The 22,427-nt window shown below is 45.2% G+C and overlaps 1 long non-coding RNA gene across 2 annotated transcripts; it reads left to right on the top strand.

The window, feature by feature from the left end:
* The first annotated feature begins 6,261 nt into the window (after nucleotides 1-6,261).
* Nucleotides 6,262-22,177, top strand: LOC109495449. Of its 2 annotated transcripts, none has more exons than XR_006592029.1 (5): nucleotides 6,262-6,359; nucleotides 8,123-8,175; nucleotides 11,774-11,916; nucleotides 16,240-16,361; nucleotides 20,088-22,177. It is a non-coding gene; the product is annotated as an uncharacterized LOC109495449 (long non-coding RNA). The 2 variants fall into 2 exon arrangements; XR_002739253.2 differs by having other exon boundaries at nucleotides 11,742-11,916.
* The last annotated feature ends 250 nt before the right edge of the window (nucleotides 22,178-22,427 follow it).

Here is a 22,427-nt window from a genome sequence, read left to right as displayed (position 1 = left end):
TCCCATCCCTGGTGTACGTGTCTCGTGCAGTGCCTTCACTCTGAGTGAGGACAGAACCTATGAATATGATGAGCGATCACTCCTATAGTTGGGTTACATTACACGGCAAAGATGAAGGTAATTAAGGTCCTTAAGCAGCTGATCAAAGCTGAAATTATCCTGGGTGTTCCTGGACTGATTCAGTGAGATCTTAAAAAAATTCCCCTACTGGCCTTGAATTGTCACCTTGTGAACTGTCTATGGAGGGGGCCACATGGCAAGGATCTGATGGCAGCCTTGAAAAGCTGAAAGTTGTCCCTAGTCACCAGCTAGCAAGAAAATAGGACCTTTTATACTACATTCCCCAAATTCTGCCACTAACTGGAGCGCTTGGAGGAGACCCTCAAGCCTTACATAAGATCACAAGTCCTCACCTTGATTTCAGCCCAGCGAGACACTGAGGAGAAGACCGGACTAACCCCACCAAGACCTGCCACACAGAAACTTGAGATGATAAATTTGCGCTGCTAAATTTTTTTCAATGAAAATGACTTATTCAAGGTGTAGCTCAATGTGATTTATTACCTATAACTTTACAAGGCATTATAAATAAATCAGATCCCAATCATAAAACAATTTCAACCACAAAATACATCAATTAGTAGATATGCATGTCATTAAGGCAGCCAGATACACTTGACTCTGCTTCTGTCTCAAATAGCAAGAAATATCCAAAGTCTCCAACAATGTTTCTCTGACCTCCTCTTCCTTTACTATGGTTAAGTATTGATGGTTTTGTCTGAGCAGTGAAATTTCTCAGAGTGTCTTCCAAAGATGATGAATCAACGAGGAGGATCATTCTGCTGGCTATCTCTGTTACACAGTCTCCAGGTCTTTAACACTGTTTGATTTCAAGTGGATGAAGCTGTTTCAATACAGCTGTTACCGGCTTTGAGCTTGCTTGAAGTACCGTGGCTTCTTAGCTGGTTTCAGCAATTCTCTCTGTTCCACCATCTTGCTGCCATCATCATCACCATCATCATCACCATCACCATCAACACCATCACCACCATCACCACCATCATCATCAATCATCATCGGTATTGCTTAACTTCATTGATTTGTTCAACAAACTCAAGTAAGTGTCCTCTACAGGCTAGCTCTCAGCTAAGTGCTGGTAAGTGGGAGGCTCAAGGAGTCCAAAACTTAAATCCGAATAGATCTGATTCAAAAGCCCTCCTTCTGCCTGCACTATGCCCTGTTGGTGCACATTTCACCACTGAATTTGTGCTAATTTGCTATTTAGCCATAGAAAAGGAACACATACTGCAATGTCAATGGCAGTGTCCAGGAGGAGGTTGTGGGCACTACAGCCAGCTGTTCTTGTGAAGAACCCTGAAGCCTAAAATGTTATAGCTCCCGGAACCTTGACCCAGGAGGCAGCAAGGGTAACTGCTAGGGGAGCCCCGTGAGACATGCTGGGGGTGCTATGTGTCTCTGAGGAGGCCTTGGCATCCAGGCACTTGGCCAGGAGGTAGGCTAGGTTTCCTGAGCACTTTGCAGAACTGTGAGTGGAGGGGAGGAGATCCAGGCACGTAGCAGGATCTTGATACGTTACCAAACTCGGAAGATAATGGATTGGGATGGAGGCTGGGAAAGGAAGAAAGACACCACAACGAAAGAAAATTACCCTCATACTTCATTGGCATGAACTCTAGATAAGGCGGACCTGGGTTCAAATCCCTCCTCCCACCTCTTATTCTGTGCTCTCGAACAAATTACCTGCCCCTCAGTTTCTTCATCTCTAAAATAGTCCTTACGGTACCTCTATCGCCGAGTGGTGAGAATTAAGAGAATATGTATAAATGCTTTCGTACAAAGCTAAGCACACAGTAGACACTCAATGAGTGAGAGTTATTACTATATGATAATAAATTAGTGCAATATGTATTAGTTTTCTACAGCTGGGTAACAAATTGCCACACATTTAGTGGCTTAAAGCAATACATATGCATTATCTCATCTTTTCTATGGACATGAGTTTGGGCATGGGCTGTCTGGGTGCTTTTGCCTTAACAGGGCAATTTACCCAAAAGCAGGACACACAAAACGAGGCCCTTGTGGAAATATTAAGCTATTTACATCTCCTTTCCTCAGAGACAGTCCTAACCAAGGTGATGGAGATACTTCCTGTGGAGACTCGGGTCCTCAGTGGAGGAGTGATGGTGGTCGTGGGCGTGGGGAATGAAGCCACGGTCAGTCCTCATCAAGAACAGCTGTCAGAGAAAGGACCAAGAACAAGGAAGAGAGCCTGAGTGGGGGTCAGGTACCTTTTCCACTCCTCAGCTCTCCATTTAAAGCTGTCTTGCTATGGGGCGCCTGGGTGGTGCAGTCGGTTAAGCGTCCGACTTCAGCCAGGTCACGATCTCGCGGTCCGGGAGTTCGAGCCCCGCGTCGGGCTCTGGGCTGATGGCTCGGAGCCCGGAGCCTGTTTCCGATTCTGTGTCTCCCTCTTTCTCTGCCCCTCCCCCGTTCATGCTCTGTCTCTCTCTGTCCCCAAAATAAATAAAAACGTTGAAAAAAAATTAAAAAAAAAATAAAGCTGTCTTGCCATTTAGTGCAGCTCTCCAATGGCACCGACTCATCGGCAGACAGATATTATCCGTGGTCATCAAATTCACTGTTATTTGTATTTCTCCTGGGCTAAAATAGCCTCTTCCAGAGCTAGTTTCCCGACCCACGTGAACATTCGTGAGTGGCCTATGTACCTTGTAAGGACTCGCATACCTTCGCTTTACGGTTCTTCTTCCAGGGCCTGGGGAATGGGTAGTACTCAGTGGAATACTCAGAGAGAGGATCCATCAGCCTGGTTCCAAGCACCAGTGTCTCCCCAGTTATCTCGGCAGTAACTATGGCACTCGTCACAGTGCCGAGCACAAAGCTTGCCTCATAAATCCCGCCTGACTGGCTGGTTCATCAACTCACCTCGTAACGTGTAGTGCACATGGCCTGAACCAAGAACACTGGCTGGCCAGCACCCTGCACTTTGACATTCACATCGTCATCCTTGGAGCTCACGTCAACCCTGGGAGACTCTTGACTCTAACGGGAACTCTTGACTATTCCTCTCTCATGGATAAGCTCCGAAATCTGACTAGTGATAAGATTTGAGTGTGAACCCGGGACTTCTGAATCTTGTCCAGCCTGCCTTCTTGCCCACTCTGTTTTCTTTTATGAATCCGTGGTCCCCGTCTTCCGCTTTCCTCCTCATTCAGGGCAATCTCTTAATGTCTCACAGTTCAGCAAATCGATACTCAAAAACCGCAGGTGTCTTCTGCGTGCTGCAGAGATTCTGGATGGGAGGCGATCAGAGGAGTTTGCTTTCCTATCCCCCTGCGGTCAGGGCCGGCTTCGTAGGCGTGAGTCCTATGCAGTCACACAGAGTCCCACACTTAGGAGAGCCCCACATTTCTTCACTGCTCTGCCGCTACCCTCTTGAAATTCTTAATAATTTTTAAACAAAGGACCACACATTTTCATTTTGGACAGAGCCCCACGGATTATATCACCAGTTCCGTCTGCAATAAAGATGCAGTGGGCTTTAATATACATTTGCAAATTGGAGAGAGAATATAAATCCCTCTTCTCATTGGCTAATCAAACCCTGGGCATTTAATATAAGTTAGTGCCACATCAGCTTTACCAGTAAACCCACAAAGGTAACCAAAAAAGAGGAAGGTTTGCATAGAAGCAGCACGTAAAACATCCCGGGATGGCCCTCCACCGCAGGAGGACCCGAAAATTCCTCTGTCTCCTCATCCACCTCCGTCCTGAGCCCACCTACAACTACTCTCCACCCACATCCCCTCCCCCCTCCCCTCCCCCCTCCCCCCCTCCCCCGCCCCGCCAGCTCTCTCAAAATCTCCTCCTATACGTATTGGCACGCCAGTTCTCTCCATCTCCTGTGGCTCATCTGTGTTTGTTAAACATTATTTGGCACATAGTAAGCTCTTCAAAACCAGAGACTTGGAGTTTAGGGGACAGACGGTGGGCTTTTGAGTCGGGTCATACACGAAAGAGGCTGTACCGGCACTGCCCCCACCTCCCTCCTGTGCCCTCCCCCACCCCCACCCGCACCGCAGCCCAGGCCAGGCCACAACTGTGCTGATAAAGGAAAGTAACAGAGCCACAAAAAGCTCTGGAGACGAGGCCTGATAACTCACCCGGACCTGAAAGCTTGGATTCTGAAGGAGGCCAGAAAGGAGGTTGTCGAATCCACACTGTCCGTTTCTAAGCGTGTCTGCTTCTACACCCATGACCTTCACCAGGGCACTCTATCATGGCCAGGCGCTGGGGGTCCCATGATGTCTAAGTCACTGATCCTCAAAGTTTCTAGTCTGAAAAGGGGAAATAACCATTCGGAAGGCACCCATCTGCAGCCAGGGGTTCTGCTGTCTTCACTCGTTTAATAAGCACACTTCTGATACCACGGCATTTTTCTAGGGCTTACACGGAAGAAGGACAGTGGATTTCCGACTGAGGTCTCCCAAAGTACAGGGAGGTTTCTCTTTTCGGCATGAAGGCACCCACACTCTCCCATCCTGAGACCCCCAACAATGACAGTCACATGCATGTGAACAGTGCTTTCCATCCTTCAAGGCACTTTCTGACTCGGCATCCCATATGATCTTCCGGGCACGCCTGAGAGATGAATGGGGCAAGAGGCATCCCCACTTTACAGATGGGGCAGCTGAGTCTCGATGCCCGCGCCGTGTCAGCAGCAGCCTCAGCACACGTGTGGCAGCACGTTCGAAGCCATCATCCCGGCTGCTGTTTAAAGAGGGAGTTCTCACCGCAAAGCAAGAACGGTGAGGGGTCTTTTTCTCTCAGACCACGAAAGCATTAGCAAGCGCTTCCTCTTTCCCTCTAACTTCGGGCCCGGGACTGCTTCGGATGAGGCCACGCACCCTCCGATCGGCACAGTTGTTGTGAAAGACGTGGGCGAGGGAAGACAGCTCACTGAAGGGAGAGAGGAGGTTTTGAGGCTGGAGAGGGAGGCAGGGCACAGAAGAGCAGAGAGAGGCGCTGATTGAAAAGAAAAGGGGGAAATTATCCCAATTCTAGCACTGCTGGAAAATGGGAAAGTTATTGCTGCACAAAGACCCTCTCGAACCGCCTGCCTTCCAAAATTTCTACTGCACTGTCTGCAGTTACTTGGGTATGGCAGAAGCAGCATCTTTGTATTATATGAACAGTCTGCTTCATAATCAAATACCATCTGTCGCTACATCTGAACTTGTTTTCAACATCTGTGCGTTCTGGTCTTAACAAAGCTTTAAAAACTAATTCAAAAACTTTCACAGATCACTGACTAAATATGTACATTGACCATCTTTCCACATTGGGTTTGCTATGCTGCGTCTATAGGTGCCTCCCTCTGCCCGGGAAGAGGGAAGACGTATACACTTGGAGGCTTTATTCAGCTTATTTCCTAATGGCCTTGGGTAGCCAAGTGCAAGAGAGGGACACTTGCTTATGCACCGAGAGGACCCATCATATTCTTTCTTGGTGCCAATATGGTCCCTTTCTGCCAATGAGAAACCTGTAAGTTGATCAGCTACCATACCCCAATTACTCAAAATGACACTACAGATAAAACGGCAACCAAGGGGGGAATGAACTGTATGGCTTATACGCGGCTAAAGTGTGTTTGAACAAATGGTGAAGTAAAACCATGAGGGCTCTCGGGAGGATAGGGACGCTGTTACTTTGCACATGCTTCAGAAATGTGAAGTACATCTTTACAGAACTTTTTGCCAACCCCCTGGCAGATGTTGACCAGTTTTGCTTATGTATACATCAGTTGCAGAACACTAAAACAGAGATTGGAAATTTTAATTTAGTCAAGGCAGTTGGGCTAAAATGATGGCTTTTGTTGAAACCATTAAATAGAGCTGCCTAATGAAGTACAGTACAGGGCTGGCAAACAGAGCCCTGATCGGAGGCTGCGGCTTCCAAGCACGAGAGAGGGAAGGCAGTGGCCTTGAGGCCTCGGAGCGCAGGCAGCGCGGCGCCCTTGGACGGAGAGCAAGGGCTCCGGGTGGTGGGGGCAGAGAGGAAGGAGGGCTGGGACCTCCCCCCCCCCCCCCCCCCCCCCCCCCGCAGCGGAGGGGCGTCTGTCCACGACACCGGCACCGATAGGATCTTAGCGGCACGCGCGCACGTGGGTGCGCGTGCGCACACGTGCGTGGGGGGGGGGGGAGCGTGCGCGTACGCGTGCGCGTCCGGGCGAGCGAAGGTTTCGTTTCGGAAATGCTCTCCTTGAAGTTGCGGCTGCCCGTTTGCAAGGGGCCGGGAGGGAAGTGTGGTGTAGGGAGCAGGTGCATGGCCCCTTGAAGGTGGTTTGGGTGACCTCGGATCCCGGAGGAGGGAGGGTAGTGGCAAGTGGTACGGCTGGGGAGCCCGTGGGAGGGGGGTGGGAGGCTGCCGGGTTAATGAGTCTGGTGATTGATTCCGCTGCTTCAGTACCCTTGCCCTTCCCACGGCTGCTTGACGGCAAGGAGCCATTAGGTGTGCCCGGGCCATTCTTCCCGTCCCACTCGGGGTCAGCGGAGGCAAAGCAAAGATAACCTCAGTATTGATGGAAACCCACTTTAGTGTGATGGCGCTGACCGATAATTATTTAGGAGCCTGGACGTTGGCTTCTTGCACGGTGATGAATATATTAAAGAATACCGGAGTCTGCGCCTATTTTTCCACTGTTCTCCTATTTTGGTGGGAATCTTTGCCACGTGACCACGTAATCCTTTCGTCGTCGTGAACGCTTAAAAAAGATGCAAACAATACTGTATTTTCGTGAGAGTGACTATCATTGTGAAGGTGCAATTATTTGCAGCATATAAATAAGTGAGGCTGCATTCAGTAAACATCTATTGTTGGCCGGGTATTGTAAGAAATAGAGATTCTGTCCTGTTCATCTTGTGAGGAACAGCATGAAACAGCAGTGGCTTTTCGTCAGACAACTTTTATTTTGAAAAACTCCAAAGGAATTAGTGAATCGTTGTTTGCAGTGGCTGAGATTAAGTGATGTTGGTGTATTATTTTTCAAGCTGACTCGCATGTATAGACGTGGCCTAAGTACAAAACAAACAAATAAAAACACGGACACACCAGACCATATTATTCCTGTTCAGTATTTGGGATGTGCATACCTATATTGTGTATGATTTTTGTCAGGGGGAGGACCAGACTCCTCATGCTTCAAGCGAACACAGGATTGAACCCTAAGAGTTCCATGTTCCAGAACATATTCCCAAGCTTTCAGCGATGAGGACTCCTTCATTCCTCCCAGAACCCTGTAATCTAGGAATCAAAATTGGATTCTTTCAGGGCTCCCTGAGTGGCTCAGTCAGTTAAGCGTCCAACTCTTGATTTCAGCTCGGGTCATGATCTCGAGATTTGTGGATTCGAGCCCCCCATGTGGCTCTGTGCTGACAGTGCAGAGCCTGCTTGAGATTCTCTCTCTCTCCCTCTCTCTCTGCCCTTCCCCCCCGACCATAAACTTCCAAAAAATGGATTCTTTCTCCCACGTAGGTGATTGAGATTTGTCTATAATACTTTTCCTAACTGCTTCTGTTAAATATCCAGATTTCCGGGAGTAAAGAGAGAAGAGAAAGAAGGAGAATTCCAGTTAGATACTGCATCATTGCTGTATCTACTAAAGAGAGAACAGCAGATGTAATTTTGAAAGCCAAATTATTTGGAGGGGAGTGAGAAGAAAAACCAGGACTCAGTTGACATTGATGATCACCCTGATGTACAGTTTCCAGTTCATTTCTTTTTCCTAGGATGTAGTGTCAGTAAATGCCATTGCTCTTAAAGGGTTGCCAGTATTTCTGTGAGAAATCTCCATCCTTTCTGCTGGGGGTTTGCTATAACTTGGCAATTTGTAAGCACACTGGGCTGAAGCTCGGTATACACATTGTCGGTCCAGATGCAATTTTCTGTTGCAATTACCACAAATGAAATCAAAGAAGCTGCTTGGGATTTTAGTTTACGGGGACATTAGTGAAAGGAGAATATTTGCATTAATTTTTTTCTTGCTGTGCATTGCACTCCTTGATTTTATTCATCTTTATTTCAGGTTATTTTCACCTTAGGAAAGCTGAAGCTTAAATACTCACCAAAAAAATCGAGGTAGGTTTCGTTACCGAATACATGTTTGCTGTGGTACCGATGTGGCTTAAATATGGTTTTGATTGGTAGAAGTTGAAGGCAGAACATGTATCCTTTTCCCAGGTATAAGATCTTTGGTTTTCCTTCAGCTTCTGCTGATCTCTCCTGATCACTGTGCTGTTTTCCCTTACGTTTCTTGGAGTTCTCTAAGTGCCCTACATTTTAGTATGCATTGGGTAATTAGTGGTCAGGGACTACATCTCTGCAAACCGTTGTGTCTCAGACAATGTCACCCACCCTGGCCACATCGATGTGAAGCCACAACAACAGCTCTTGACTGAATAGTCATATTTCTTTAACAATTGGCTCAACAGACTTGTCAATTCAATTAACCAAGCAACTGATTCCTATGACTTTGTAGACTTGAAGACACACGATTCAGTCATGCTGAATAAATATGCATTGAATGAAATAGGAAGGAAGGGGTCACTAAAGCCATCTGCAGCTTAGTAAAGATTCTTGGGTTAGGAAAAGGAGAACTTTTCCTTGACTTCAACGAAGTTGGCCATGTCACAGAAATGGAGCTGTACTTTACTGATAGAGCAATCTCCAGCTTTATTGTTCAGTTCGTTTTTTCCAAACAAAGGATGAGAAACCAGAAAAACGGAGAGAAGGTGCCTTCAGAGGGAGCCTGGCACATAGGCAGCACATAGTGAAAATTGGTTGGATGAACAAAGGGCCCCAAGAAATGGACTGTGAAATTAGGTAGAGCTCGCTAACACCATGGCTCCTCCCAAGATGAGAGCTGTAATTTTCACAGATGTGTTTGTCTGCCTGGGTCTCAATATTTAAATACTTAGGAGAAAGGATCAGGTTCCTGCTTGAATCCCTAGAAACTCTTAGTGGTCTGCCCCCATGGGGACTCTTCCACCAGTGATTTGTCCCATTCTTCCTTGTCTACCATCATCTCCTTTCTCCATACTAGTCTTCAAAACAGGAAAAGAAAAGAAAAGAAGAGAAGAGAAGAGAAGAGAAGAGAAGAGAAGAGAAAGAAAGAAAGAAAGAAAGAAAGAAAGAAAGAAAGAAAGAAAGAAAGAAAAAAAGAAAGAAAAGAAAGAAGGAAAGGAGAGAGAGAAAGGGAGAGAAGGAAGGAAGGAAGGAAGGAAGGAAGGAAGGGAGGGAAAGAAAGAAAATCGGCGATTCTTGAGTCTTCCATTTTATTTCTGACTTCAAAGATGGCGTCTCCAATCACCTTGTTCTTTGAACTGAAAGGCATGTGAGGAGTTGCGGAAAGAGAAAAACCTTGGCATTGCTGACAAGACACACTGCAGCATCTGGGGTGCTCCTCGGAGACCTGTGGCCAGGCTAACCTGGCCTCACTTTGCTGAGCTTGCAAAACCTAGAGGATGAGGTCACATTTGGCCATGACTATAAATAGACACCCGTGACAACTAAAACCAAAAGGGATTCTGCCTCTGATTCACAGGCTGACATCTTTGAACAAAGAAATTGGGCATCCATCATTATCAAGAAATCTCAAGAAAAGCAAAATACTGTCTTCCCTTTATTGCTTCCCTTAAAGTTCTTTGATCTTAAAAACGTATCCCTTGGGTTCCAATATCAAGAGGAGAAAAGATTCTGAAGAATTCCCTTTTGCCTGGGATTCCCTAAGAGAAATATCTAAAAATTTCTAAATATCTAAAAATATTTTTAAAATATTTCAGAAATATTGCCTGGGATTCTCTAAGAGAAATATCTAAAAATACCTAAAAATTTCCTTACATCTCCAAGCTGCCTAGTGACTTTATCACAGGAGCACCTTTTTTTTTTTTTTTAATGTTTTATTTATTTTTGAGACAGAGAGAGAGAGAGGAGGGGCGGGAGCCGGGGTGGGGGGGGTTGGGGGCAGAGGATCCAAAGCGGGCTCTGTGCCAGTAGCAGAGAGCCCAATGCGGGGCTTGAACTCCTGAAACTGTGAGATCATGACGTGAGCCAAAGTCGGACACTCAACCGACCGAGTCACCCAGGCGCCCCAGGAGCAACTTTATATACATTATCCATTTACGGTGAAACCTCACACGGTAGCCCACATCCTCACTACTGCCCTTGGAGTTACTTATAGTATATAGTAATCATAGTCCATTGTCTTCCAAGACCCCACCCTTAGCTAACAACTTCAGGGGGCTGGGCAAGAGTAAAAGAGTCCCCCTGGCTTCCACAGCAGCCTATAAGGATCAGGATCCAGCCATCTGCGGTACCTGTTCATAGACAACCAAGCGGAGTTATTTGTCTTCCAGATCACAAAAGAGAATGCATATGGAGAGCCAAGGTTCTTCCATTTTATGGGGTGGCAGGACCGGCCGCCTGGGAGTCCTCCTTTCGTTTCCCCAGAAGTCCAAGCTGCTGCTGCTGCTCCCTGAGACTCTGAACTCCCCTTCACCGGAACAGCACTGTCATCTGCCTTGTGCAAGAACACAGGAGCCCAAGCCGCAAGTTCTAACATTAATAACGGGACCCGAGCAAAGTCTGTTCAATCAGGAAATGCAAGTAAAACTCTAAAAAACTGCCATCTGGACTAGGGAACCATGTCATCTTTCAGAGTATGCATAGCATCAGTGTTTTTCTTTTCACAAATTTAGCACTCTGCCCCCTCCCCCCCTGCTGCCTCGCCCCCCCTTCCCGCACCACCTCCCCCTTCACCCTCCGCACAGCTCCGTCATTTGAGAAGCCCTGTCTTCACTTTTCTTTGTATTTAATTTTTCATATCATTTGCAGGACATATCACATATTTGTTGTGATTTATTCAATACCCATCCCTCCTCTGACTTTGGAGAAGGCTATCACCTTCCCCTCCTGCTCTGGGAGAATCTGCCAAGTCTGCAGTTTGTGATTTTTGCCATAATCCATGTGCTTAAACAGAGAGGGGAGACGGTCTCAAGATTCTGTGGGTCCCCAAAGTTGCCTCCCACCCATTGTCTACCCACTTGGGGTTCGTTCTAAAGAGGAGGCAGGGCAAGCCTGAGCTGAGGACCATGTGATGTGACCCTTCTGAGAATGAGACACTTATCGATACCTCCTTATTTATTTCCTAGGAATAAATGTATTTGGATTTGCTAAAATGTGGATAACTAGATTTAAAATTGCCCCTAACATGCTGGGGACAATTAAGGATTAGAAAATGAAGTTTCTCTGCCATCTGCATTTAACAGTGATGGGTCATTTACTAGTAGGTATTGGCTTCATCTCCAAAATGACAGAGTATTCATGTTCAGAGGGAGAGAGACAGAGACAGAGACAAAAAGAGAGACAGAGACAGATGAAAAACACAAGCTATTCATATAGGTTAGTTGTTTATTAAGATCTTTTTCAGTAAGAGTCCTCTAGAAACCAAAAGGGAAAAGAAAACCATCCTCTGGACATAAGCACGTTTTTATGAGCATCAGCCATGTGCAGAATCCTACTGGGGAAACGAAAAATATAAGGCTCCATCTATTTCTTTCAAAAGACCTAGACGATGTACAAGTTTAGCACAGCAACAAGGAACCAAGTTTTTGTTTTTGTTTTTGTTTTTGTTTTTTTAATCACAGGTATCACCTTCCCCTTGTTCATTATCACATAGGCACATGTTTGGGCCCTTATACTAGAACGTAAGCTGCTCGAAGGCAAAATCCACGCATCACCTTAATAGGGACCAACCGGAAGTGGATACCCAATGGATGAAACAAATGAATGTTACCCGGAATGGACAGTCCCAACAGGCAGGTAAGACAACGGTGTGTGACTTTAGAGGCCCTGGGGAGAGCACTCAGTAATCCTGCCCACTACTGTTCCTGCTCTTTCAGGGGATCGCCACCTCTGTTGGCAGCTGTATAATGACTGACGGGCCACCACGGTGACCACGTGGCCACATACACACAATAGTATTTTTTGCCAAGGCAATACCTTGATACGCAAATTCGAGGCTTTTGCATACTCCTAACGCTGGGGTTTACAATTCATTTTAAGCCCTTGACCTACATGAATCCCAGGTCTCCTGCTACTATTTCCCAGTCTGGCTTCTCTGCAGCTCGTATTCCTCAGCCGCACTCCTTTCTGCCAAGTCATTAGGAGCAAAACCACAGTATCTCAAGGTTTCCTCCTGCCCGTACAGCTAAGAATCACACCGCTTGATTTCTCCAAAAAACCTTGTCAACCCACATAGGGCATATAAAGATCAACCCAGCTACTGACGCTATGGTCTTGGGCAGGTCACTTAACCACAAACCAGTGCCTCCGTTTTCTCTTCTCTAAAATGGGGGGAGACGCTGGCTGCCTTTCCTAATACCGCCATTGGATTCTAGGAGGCTCAAATAAGACAGCATTATATAAACAGGTAGCAGAACTGCAGAACGTTTTTCCAGATGCAAGGTGTGACTCTTATCCTGGGCTGCCCAAGGATTTATTTTGTGAAATTGAGACTGTCCCTCGACACTCACAGGTCTTTGTTTTGCCCACCTATGGAGGCAGAAATTTGCTTTGAGATCTTGAGCAAAAGATACTGTCGTACTACAAATTACCATGATCTAATTAGGCCTCCCTCCATAAATCTGTCATTTGAAAGCCATTCAGGCCTGCTCAGCCCAGCCCTTGATTTAAACTGCTCCAGGAGTCTAGCCGAAGATATGTCCAGGACAGAATCCAACACAATATTCCAGTCTCCTCCCACTGCTCCCTTGAGAAGGGGCTGTTCACCAATTTTGGCCACAATAACAGTTATGTAGAAGAGAGATTCATTATAGTTTGGGCATAGATCTTAACCAGTGCCCATGCAACCTCGTGACAACATTATTTAGCATTCAGATTGGATGTGAGCTCTTATTGGGGAAAGAATATTGCTAAAGATTAGCATTGCCGGGCCCTTGAAGCAAAGAGAGACAGATAGGAAAGATGCACATTTGCTCGACTGAATTGACAGGTGTATGCGGCATCCCTTAAGTATGATGAATACTTTGCAGTGACATACACAACAGAACTATGAACTATGATTTCTTTAAAAAATGCTGGCGTTGGCCAAATCAAACCAGGTTCATTCCTGGTTGTTCTGGCTGAAGAAGATTTTTTTTTTTTTTTTAAGTATGGCGAATCCAAAGCAGGGAGTATTCCAAGATTCATTTATACTGAGCTTTAGAATATGTGCTCCTGCTTATCTTTGATGGTGGGTGTCTCTGAGGTCCTGGGAATCCAGACATAGTCACATAGCAGCCCCACTGTGTCCTCCCTCGGGAAAATCTGGGAAGCGGAAAACTTTTCCTCTTTTCTTTCCTCTTCTCCTCTCCTTGCCCGCTTTTGCTGTCTCTGCTTTCCCCCTTGCGCCCCACCATCCTCAAACAACACACCCCACTCTTCCACCTTCGTTTCTGTGCCTCACTCCAGGCTGTTTGGGTTTCAAAGAAATGCCCTGTGTGCAAAGCAAACAGAAAGCGGTGGAATATCAACAAAGCATTATTAAACAGCTAATGGGCTTATACTCTCTGGAAGAGCCAGTTCTGGGCTGGGAGAACCCAACTCAGCTCACACAAAGTTATGGAGATAATGCCTCCTGTAGCTTTCTGGTGCAAGTTGGAACTGGGAAAGCCGTAGAATGAGCGCTCTCTCTCTCTCTCTCTCTCTCTCTCTCTCTCTCTCTTTTTAATGTTTATTTATTTTTGAGAGAAACAGCATGAGCGGGGTTGGGGGAGGGGCAGAGAGAGAGGGAGACACAGAATCCGAAGCAGGCTCCAGGCTCCGAGCTGTCAGCACAGAGCCCGACGCGGGGCTCAAACCCACGAGCAGTGAGATCATGACCTGAGCCGAAGTCAGGCACTCACCGGACTGAGCCACCCGGGCGCCCCGACCTTAGAACGATCTCTTAACAGATGAAGGCAGCATGGGGTTGACGACGAGGGGAGGTAGGAGCTGTGGTGTGGACGTCCCAGGAGACCATCAGGGAATTCAGTCAGGAACAGGAATCAGCACTTTGTGCGGCCGTGAAGGGGCAGAGGAAACAAGAAGACGTCAGAGCCGCCGGAAACACCTACGGGCCGCACTGGGCTTTGCCGTCACACTAGAGGGGATTTTGCCGGGCAGCCCTTGGTTCTCATCAGCAAAGGGCCACATGAAGATCCCAGTAGTTGTCTGGTGCTGAGGGATGAGGCGATTAGGGAGGAGGAGGGCAAGGAGACATGAAGGCGAAGCATCAGAGGAAAGAAGAGGGAGAGGAATTAATCAATAAAGGGCCGTTTTGGCCTTCCCTTTCACGTGTGCTCAGATTAATGGGGGAGGCGAGCACCCACACACGAGCAGAGCACAGAACCGGGCTTTTCAAGCAGAGCCTCGCAGGAAGGAAAAGTCTGAGGAAGCGTGAGCAGGGGCTTGAAACCGTGCTAAGGAAAGGGGTCGGATGAATGTTTTCAAAATAAAAAAAGGCCGAGAAGAGAACAGTGAACGGGGCGCCACCAGAGGTCAACTGGCACATTCAAGTGTTTTATTGTTGCTATCAAAAAGGTGCTTGGAAAGGAAAAGGAAGAAGGAAAAATTCTTTTAAGTTTGGGTTCCTTTTTTCTTTCCTCAAAAAGAGGCATTTGAGAGATCGGGCTGAGGATTATTTTTGTCTATTTTGGGAGACGATGCTCGTGTCATTGGACTCCAACCAGCCAGGGAGTAGAGAGGCAAGCAGCCTTGGCCGAGCCCGAATTTCTGAGGCTGCAAGCGGCGGCCACGTGAGTGTGGGAGCCACGCACAACGGCAGCCAGCACGTGTGCACGGACGGCGTGTGGCCCTCCTGCCCCTGGGCCCGCTGACCGAGACCCAGGCCGAGCTGCCATGTTTGTGGCTGTTCCCCTCAGCTCTCTCCAGTCTCCAGAGGTGAAAACATTCAGGGGGCGGGGGGAACCCTTCCTGAAGGACTGCTCTGGACTCCATGCCAACCTGAGACAGCTGCTGATGTTGAACAACACATCAAGGGCCTACTGTCCCTTCCTGCCCCTCCCCCTCCTCCACCACCGCAGAAAGAACTGTGAAAAGACCAAGAGTTGGTGGGCAGCCAACAAGAACTAAAGAACTTGCAGCTGGTAAAACCACCTGTGCCTTGTCAAATTCCAGCCAAAACAATCCCTTCCCCCGAGTCTCCCATTAAGGAGAAGGGGAGAAAATCTGATAATAAGATGAGAATCAAGGGGGTGGAAAGTAAGTGGGGTGGCTCTGGACCAAGCACTCAGCCACTTGGGGAAGAGAAGATCGGGAAAGTGTGCCAATGGAGGTCAAAAATTCAGCGCTGTGTTCTTGAGACAGAAGGAATGACAACTATACGCGACCAAGGCAGACAAGCCGCCCTCACAATTCAGCTTTCCCGACGGGCAGTGCTTTGCAGCACCAAGGCGGATGTCTGGGCCAACGTGGCAAATGGCATAAGGAGGGCGTCATGAGTTCAAATGCTGGGTGCCCAGAGGAACATTCCAGAAAAGAGCCCCTCGCCTTTTCTAATGGCAAAATCAAAAGATGACTAGAGGTCACTCACTCCCCAGCTGCACTGCCGTCTGTCACGTGTGGTCTACCTGGAAGGTTTTTGTTCAGAAGGCCAAGGTCCCATAGTCAGGCTTCCTAAAAGGGGTGTGAGCAACGTTGATGAAGAAGACATTCAGGGATCCCGAAAACCAACACACCTTCGAATGAGATGCGGTCTTAGATTCCATCTCTTCTGTCGTTTTTCCTTTTTCTTTCTTCCACTCACCGGAAATGAAGCTGCCTAAGCTTAGTTATCATTCCCCTAGTGGCAGTCTTTAAAAGTAATCACCCATTCATTTGAAGCACTAATAAATGCCCGTTCTAAAATTAGAAAGTTCTCCTTGTCCTTTGAAGATTAGCTGAATCTCTAGCTAATGTTATCATTGGCCAGGTAATGTCGGCATGCACCAGGATTGAATTTTTGCTGGCATCCCCAGCTGAACTCGTCATCACAGTTGAGAACCACTGAAGATTAGTAGGTCATTCCCTGTGTTAAAACTTCATTTTCAAAGTATTTATTCAGTTCACTGATGATTGCCACCCCCTGTCTGGCTTTTTCTTTAGAGCATCCAAAAGAAATGCTATGAAGGATGGTGAGAATAAGTAAGCTCGTGGTCAGTGTCCACGGTAAACACCAAAAGCAATATCCTGTCATTCGTCATAGGAAGGATTGATTGGTACAATTGGTAAGGATGGCGAAAGGGGTTTCTTTTTTGGGGGGTATGAAAATGTTCCATCTTCTATACAAAAGTAAATCTGCATTATGACAAATTTTGTTGTTTATTAAGTATAGGTTTATTAGTATACATTTATTAAAGGCGCAATGCTTTTAATGGTAACTATGCTTTGGACGTATTCTGGCCAAAAGTGTACCACCTAAATCTAATTATGAGCTAACACCAAACAAATCCAAATTAAGGGATTTTCTACAAAATAACTGGTCCGTGCTCTTTTAAAAATGCCAAAGTCAAGAAAGATACAGAAAGGCTGAGGACTTATTCCAGATTAAATGAAACTGAAGAGCCGTGACCATTAGATGAAATGCATGATCCTAGATTGGATTCTGCCCTGAGAATAAAACGATAGCTGTAACAGGATTCTTGAGAAATTTGGTAAAATTTGAATATTGACTCTGTAACCGTAGAGTTTCAATGTTTAATTTCTTGACTAATTTTAATATTTTACTGTAGTAAAGAAATGTCTTTAACCCTAAAAAATAAAGATTGAGATAGCAAGAGATAAAAGGACACTGTATTTCCAACTTACTCTCAAATACAGTAAAACCTTGGATTGCGAGTAACTTGTTCTGTGCGTGTTCCGCAAGACAAGCAAACATTTCTAATGAATTTTAACTTGATAAATGAGTGATGCCTTGTTATAGGCGTAGTATGTGACACTAAATGTCATCTGATTGCAACTGAGCCAAAGGTTTTCGAAATTTGCTTTGATACACAAGTGCTTTGGACTACAAGCACATTTCTAAAACAAATGATGCTCACAAACCAAGGTTTTACTGTAGTTCAGAAAGAAAAGATCATACGCATACCTACATCAACACATACATAGACAGACAATGATAAAGCGATGGGGCAAAATGGAAACAATTGGTTAAACTGGCTAAATGTGTATGTAGGAGGTCCCTGCACTATTCTTGCAACTTTTCTTTAAGTTTGGAATAATACTGTTTTTAAAAAGCAAAACTTCTCCAAGCCTCTGCCTCAGATATAACTATTCACGTATTTACAGTCACAATGCATATCCTCTGCAGTAACCAGATTCTAAAATGGTTCCGAATGGCCCCAGCGTCCCCTATTCAAGCCCTTGTGTGATCCTCGGAAAAGCTCTCGTGTGTGGGCGGAAGCTGGTAACTTGTTTGTAACAAATAGCAGACTGAGAAAGTGATGGATGTCAGTTCTGAAATTAAGTTATGAAGGACTGTGATGCCCATCTTGCTACGCTCTTTCTCTGACTGTGGGAGGCCAGCTGCCATGTTTTAAGTTGCCTTATGGAGAAGTTCACGTTAGCAAGGAACTGAGGGTGGCCTCCAGCCAATAGCCATCGAAGAGCAGAGGCCCTCAGTGCAACAGCAGAGAAGGAACTGGATCCTGCCAACAACCACATATACTCCTTATAAATACACACATATAAGAATGGAAGCCAATCCTTCCCCGATTGAGCCTTGAGACACTGTAGCCCTAATCAACGCCTTGAAGGCAGTCTTTCAAGAGGCCCTGAGCTAGGAGACCCAGTCAAGCTATACCAGGAATCGTGACTCACAGAAGCCGTGAGATAATAAATATTTGTCGTTTTGAGATACTGAGTTTCAGGGAGATTTATTATGAAGCAGTAAACAATGCTTTCTCCAACTTTCTTCTCTTCCTTTATGTATTTTTTTCTTTTCTTGTGGGGAAGGCTGATGGCATCGTGGATAGCCTTCCCTGTCATAATATGAAACATTATTTCATTGTTTGTAACAGCCAGGGTACATTGTTCAAATTGTGCATTGTAACAGAGCACCTGGCAGAGGGGGATAATGGAAGCTAAAATCTAGCCCGTGCTTCATTCATCAGATTGTGCTTCCTGGCATTTCGCTTTGTTCACCCAGAAAAGGGGTCATCTTTTTCTGATTTACACACAGGCGCCTTCTGGGCTAATGGTAGCCCTGTTAGCAGCTGCATAATATTCCATGGTGTAGATGTACTATAATTTGCATAACCAACCTCATCTTGCTGGCCCTTTAGATTGCTTCCTGTGTTGTTATTGCAAACAGCGCTATACTCAGCTACAGTGAACATGCATGTATATAGATTTTTGTATTCTTGGGCAAACATTTCTGTATGAAAGATTCTTTTTTTCTGTAAATGTTTATTTATTTATTTTGAGAGCGAGAAAGCACAAGCAGGAGGAGGGAGAAAAAGAGAGAGAGAGAGGGAGGAGAGAGAGAATCCCAAGCAGGCCCCATGCTGTCAGCACAGGGCCCCAGTCCAGGGCTCGAACTCACGAACCATGAGATCATGACCTGAGCCAAAAATCAAGCGTCAGATGCTTAACCGACTTAGCTACCCAGGTGCCCCTGTATGAAAGATTCTAAAACAGGATTCCTTGACCATAGATTATGTCTGTCTTTAATTTTGATAGATCCTGACAAATTAACTTTACTAAAGGTCTTTACCTCTTTATACTCCTAACACATATAAAGAAGTTGCTTATTTCCTTATCCCCTCACCGACACTGGATAAGATCAATCTTTTAAATATTTGCTAATCTGATAAGTAAAAAATTTTATCTCAGTCTAACAGATCATTTGTAGAAAATCAAACATTCTACAAACAGATCATTTGTAGAAAATCCAACTTTCTGTTCTCTGAGTCAGAACAATTTCATACTAATACTGAGTTGGTCTTTCCCGTCAAAAATGTAGGCAATGTTGAATACATCTGTTAGAGACCAGAGAATCAGACCCCACCCAAGCAGTATATCCATTCACTCAGTCCTATCTCTTGTGTGATATGTGAATACAAGGGGAGAACTGCAATGTCAAGCGAGCGTATGGTTTTAGCAAAGATCTCCCAGCATTTGACCTTCTGATTGTAATTCTCAATAAAAACCTTGCTGACTCCTCACCAGACTTGCTTGTTTAGCCACCGTCACCCCCTTTGTAAGTCAGATCACTTTGATTCAACTATTTTGATGTAGGTTGTATAACCAAAGCCAAATGCTAGTGAGAAAACAAGGTTTAAGACCCATGGCGTTGTAAGCCTCACTCTTCCACTAGGTATGTGTGTACCCACCCAAGTCCCCTGAGAAGCAGACACCAAGTCAGGATGAGATGTGCAAGAATTTTATTATGGGAAAGGTCTGTGATGGAAAATGGTGAGAGAACCAGGAAAGGCTGGAATTGATTGCTTCCAGGCAGTTATGCCAGTTTGACCCCAAGGAAAGGAAAGAAGGCTGGTAGGTTGGGTAGAAGCAGTCTAAGGAAAGTTCGGCAAGTCCTCGGAGAATCCTGGAGCCCAAGTCAGCCATCAGAGGAGCCTGGTGTCTCCTAGAATTGAAATTGCCTTAGTATTCATGCCATACTCAGTCACTGGCTGGAGAAAGCCCATGGGAAGCCAGACCTTGCTGTGAACGTAGCCATGAGATTTCACAGCACAACAGCTGGAGGCCACGGTCAACTGCACGCCCTAGGGTTGGTTGGAGGCCTACTAGGCTCGTTGTCAAGATCACCACCACACATTATCAATGAGCTAATTTTAAGCAGAGCTTTGGCAATTATAGAAACATACAATAGAGAGGGAATTTTTGGTTTCTTGCTTCCGTAAGTTCTACGCAACTGCTTACCTTACTTTCAAATAATGAAAGAAATCATTTCTATCTGGTTGATGATTGCATAACTTACCTAATTGCCACAGGTAAAAGATGAAGAACAGAGAAATAGCTGGAATTCTGTGTGCAAGAAACAAAGAAATGGACAGGAATTGAGGGCTGAAGAAAAGCGAAGGAGAAAAATGAGGGGAAGTCAGAGGAAACCTAGACATCTCAGAGGCAAGTACCCAGAAGAAACTCCCAGCAAAAGGCTGGGTGACAGATATTGAAGAATAAGAATATCCAGTCATCAGAATAAAGGTTATTTTCATGCACAGCATCAGCATCAGATACACAAATTACCAATTGCCTATGAGGTTTTTAAGTGTTAGATTTTGGAAGGAGAGGTTAAATACCAGTGTCTCTCTAAAATATATGTCTTAGATATTGAGTTCTTCTTGCTTAGTTTCCAGGGGGCATTTTGCTATGTTGAACTCTAAGGAACAATGCAAATTTTTTGCTTAAATTCAAATTTATTTTTATCAAATAAGCTTTTAAGAGCTCATAAGCCAGAGCTTGGAAATATGCTGAGCAAATACTGTCATAATTGTTCAACCTGTGTATGTGTTTGTACTGGACAAGTCTTTGCCTTACCTTTTAGATTGTAAACTCTTTAAAAATATCTTTAGGAATATAAATATCTTCTGTTGCCTCTGCATTTGTCACAACAACATTACTATTTGATTATGATCATGATGCTTGAATTCTAGAAGTCTATATTTGATATTTATATAAAGAAGTAAATTATTTTATACACATATTAATACAAATTCGGTACGTTCCCCGTTATTTATTTCCTCCATTGTATCTTTGCTGCATCTGACCCTGTTGATCAATCACTTACTGGATGAGGCTACTTCTTGGCCTCCCATTACATTAATTTCTTGGCTCTCCTCCTAGCTCCCCACTTTCCTCTTTCTCCCCAACTATCTTTGGCTTTCTATCACCTCTTAATTTTGAATATCACACATCAGTCTTTCCGAAGCCTTCCATTTCATGGCTTCCATTATCACCTTTAACCCATGCTCCTATAGTATATCCCCAAATCTGACTTAGCTCTGATCCTGTAATTCCAACGTCCTCCAGGATGTTGCCTCTCAACTATTCTGCCGTCATTGCAAATTCAGTTTGGTCCAGAGCATTCTCTTGCCATCACTTATCAAAGACACTATCGTCGTCTTTCTCTCCTGCAAAGGAAACTTTGGTGATGTCTTTGAATTTTTCTTTTTTATTCCTCTACCCACATTTAACGGCTTTAACAAATTATACTTTTCTTTTCTTTGCAAAACAATGTATCAGCTACCTGTGTGATCCCAAGCCCTTAGCCTGATAAGGTTGCGTGGCCCTTTAAGCTTGGCTCGCATTCCCTTTTCTCCATTTAAAAGAAACCTCAGAGTCTGTCCCAAAGTTTCCAGAGCTTTCTGGCAATCTCACAGTGAAGCTAGTTATTCTGGTCCCTATTTGCTGCTTCTGATGAATTTTCAGTCTCCCTCATAGCCCAGCTTTGTGACTTTTCCACTGCATACCCCATGGGGGCCCCAGAATGGGATATGACCCCTTTGTTTTATGTTATCCCAAACACCTCTCACTCACCCAGCCACGCCCTATAGAGTAAACATTACTGAAGCTTTCAGTAGTAATGACAAGGGGCCCCTGTGATTGCCCTCAGGGCAGATAATAAAACTAAATATTCAACTTCTCTGTAAGGGTCAAATATTCCTCTGGACCACCAGGGAGTATTCACCAACCATGCCTTCTACTGGGGCTCCAGCACTCATCATGTTTCCACATTGGATCTCCTCTCTCTCAATCTCCTGTCTTCTCTGTCGGCTCAGTCTCAACCCTTAAATTCTGTTTACTCCTTATACAGGTAAAGGGGGGGGCAACTGTTGACAACTCTGGCAATAGTTTATCACTTTGTCTCATAAGACTATGAGGTTTTTAAAAGTGGGTTTCACATCTGAGTCGTTTCTGTAATCCCTATAGCGTCCAACCTGATGACCGCCCCGCAGTAGGCTCTTGATAAATGGCTAATAAATTTAGTTTAGACTGGGTTACTTTTCTTTGGAAATGGAATTTTTTCACTCTCATTTACCTTTCCATGCAAATGCCTAATACCGTGAAACCCATTGCAGCAGCTAGGTCACTTGAAAAGGTTAAAATTATATATAATATATATGATACCAAATCATCTGTTGGACCGATTTTTGATATAAAAATAATCACTTCCTTGGGACACTCTAGTAGGACATTTGGATTTATTCATTCAGTAAAAGGCACCATCTGCATATAAAAGCCTATGCGAGGAGCTCTGTCAAATTCAAAGCTAAATCACACATGGGACTCACTTGGGATGCCTGCAATTATAGGGGTGACAAGGACGTAGA

This window comes from Felis catus, chromosome F1 (assembly GCF_018350175.1).
Source record: "Felis catus isolate Fca126 chromosome F1, F.catus_Fca126_mat1.0, whole genome shotgun sequence".
NCBI classification, from domain to species: Eukaryota; Metazoa; Chordata; class Mammalia; order Carnivora; family Felidae; genus Felis; species Felis catus.
This window is presented reverse-complemented; position numbering and strand designations above follow the sequence as displayed.